The sequence below is a fragment of the Jaculus jaculus genome, chromosome 14 (genome assembly GCF_020740685.1).
Source record: "Jaculus jaculus isolate mJacJac1 chromosome 14, mJacJac1.mat.Y.cur, whole genome shotgun sequence".
Lineage (NCBI taxonomy): Eukaryota > Metazoa > Chordata > Mammalia > Rodentia > Dipodidae > Jaculus > Jaculus jaculus.
In genome coordinates, this window is record NC_059115.1 from 49,784,610 (window position 1) to 49,787,479 (window position 2,870).

General features: G+C 41.7%; 1 pseudogene; it reads left to right on the forward strand.

The window, feature by feature from the left end:
* Positions 1-1,466: 1,466 nt before the first annotated feature.
* LOC105945007 lies at positions 1,467-2,532 on the forward strand (annotated as a pseudogene).
* Positions 2,533-2,870: the final 338 nt, after the last annotated feature.

Here is a 2,870-nt window from a genome sequence, read left to right on the forward strand (position 1 = left end):
CACTGAGCATTTATATGGCTGACCTTGGAGATAAGTCTTTCAAAGACATACTGAACTCAAAATATCTGAGTTCATAGGTGCATTCAGAGACTAAATGAAACCACACATAGGAAACACTTCAGTGATGTGGGATCAAGTTCACAATTATGTTCACATTCATTGCATTCTTCCTGAGCTCTGGATGGGTGGTCCCACCAGAGACATGGTCTCTTCTGTCCCCTGCAGTCCAAAGGCATCACAGGTTACTTGATGTCACTGTTTGTTATAGTCATCAAGTAGGGGGAATGGCCTCTGTCAGTGAAACTTGAACCTGCTTGTGTGAAAGGAAAGAGGAATTGGGGACAAAGGACTTGTTTTGTGTCTTGGCTCAACAATTCAACAAATTGCTTGAACTCCAAAGTCAAAGTCATCTGCAAAATGGGAATGAGTACCAAAGGTTACAAAACCCTTGAGTACTGCTCCAATGGAAATGCTTATTAAATATTTACTAAATCTGTTTCAAAATGATGCTTGTTCAATATTTGAGGAGCTTGAACACCTATCAGATCAATTATCTGCTCCACTATGTGCGTCTCAGTAAACTCTCCCCTGCCCTCTAACCTCAGTGAGAACTGAATTTTCAAAACAGATTGTCAGGCCTAGAGAAGGAGAGAGACAGATGTGTAAAGATGCCAAAACTGAAAAGATATTTCCAGACTATCTTCTCTGTTATTATAGCAGAATATGAGAGATAGGGACAGAGAGAAGGCTTCATTACTGGCAAAGCCAATTTGACTCTTACAAACCTAATTAAACATGTCTTGAGTATATAAAATATATCCTCCCCAGATCACACCGTGCTGTGGAGTTCTTCATCTTATTAAGAGCTTACATTAGTGCTCCTTCAACATAAATTTTATACTCAGACAGGTACTGTTTAAGAAGGCTCACAATAGGAATGACCCAAATTAGGGTGACAGAGGCAAAAGATGGATCACCAGCGCCTGCCTCAACAAGAAGAGGGATGGGGATTCCATCTTCCTTTATGACCCCTATCTAATGTGCAGACATTAACTTCTGACAAAGCTTCCTGCCTCAGTTGTGCATTGGGGTAAGGGGCGTCATTCTTCACAGGAGTAAACCCCACCCCTCAGGGTCCTGAGAACTATGCTAAAAGTCCCTTCAGAAGCCCCAAAATACTATATTTTACAAGTGAAGAAAACAAGGCCCAGCTCCATGATATTTTAAGAAAAAACAGAAACTAATATAAATAAGTTTTTACCAGAATTGATTTCACTTTAAAACATACAAATACATACATATAGAAAATTAAATATGGAACTGTAATAGTTGGTCTGGATATTCCATAATACTCATACCATTCTAGCTCATACCAGTCTTCAATGCATTCTTCCCTGTAGTTTAAATTTAATTTCCTCTTTAGGGTGCCCATTCTCCGCAAGGCCAAAGACCAAGCTAAGGTCAACATGGGCAAAATGACTCTCAGTAAGATTGCATACTCTGGAGGAATCCAAGACTTTACCCAGTGGAACTTCACACACACACACACACACACACACACACACACACACACACATACACATACACACACACACACACAAAACCACTCTACTTACAGAATTCCCTTGAACTCTACTGCTAACTAAAAAGACAAACTTCTTTATGGATACTGGTGTTTATGGACACTCACTTCAGGTACCTGGACTAATTTTTGAATAAATTGTTTCTGGGGCTTGGGAGATGGTACCAGCCTGAGGTGTTAATAGGGCCTAAGACTGCCTGCATTCAATTCTCCATCACTTGAGTAAAGTAGCTGGGCATGGCCATGACCATCTCTAACTCTAGACTTGTCATCTGTGGAGACTGGAGAATCACTGGGGCTCCCAAAATCTACAGCTTCCAAATCAGCAAGAAATGCTGTCTCAAGGAAATATGCAGATGATCAATGAAGGGGACGTTTGACATACTCCTTAGACCTCCATTCATACATGGAGTGTGCACATCTGCCCACCAGCCTGCACACATTACACACACACCTCACACATAGACACACGCATATATGCAAGCAAAAAAAAAAAAAAAAGAAGAAAAGAAAAGAAACCCTATTTCCCTATGCTATAGTTAAAAGCTCTCAACTAGCCTTTTCCTCTTCCCTGGGCGGGTGTTTAGAGGCGCTCAGAGTGGTCCAGTGTTTGACATACCGTAGTAGGCTTTCCTACTACACAAACTCTAAGAAAACTAGGCTCTCCCAAACCCCTGCAATAGGATTGTTTACCTGAACACCAAGAAGTTCGGGAAAGCATCAAAGTCGGCATGTGGCGTGTGCCCAGGCTGACTTCGAGGGGTTCGTGCTGTGAGACCTAAAGTCCTTATAAGATTGCCCAAAACGAAACAACCTGTCAGCCGGGCCTATGGTGGTTCCATGTGGCTAAATGTGTCCGTGACAGGATCGAGCGATCTTGCCTTACTGAGGAACAGAAAACCACTGTGAAGGTGTTGAAGGCACAAGCACAGAGTTGGAAAGCTAAATAAATATGATGCTTTTTAAAAATAATTTTAAAAAAATGTTCTCAACTGTAGTGCACATTAGTGTGATTTGAGGAGCTTGGGCATACCATGAACACTGAGGCTATACCTCTGTCCAACTCAGGAACAGTCCCTTGAGGATGACAGGATTGTATGAGGCAACAGACCATGGGAATAAGAGACCATCACCTGCTGGTACCAGACAGCTGGACATTAAACTTGGCCGCGTCAGTTACTTCTTGTTTGGAAGCTGTTGCATGCCCATTAGAAAGTTATTTGACCTTTCTGTGTCTCGGGAAAATAATAGGCCACATTTGAAGGGATATTGTGAGATTAATAAACTA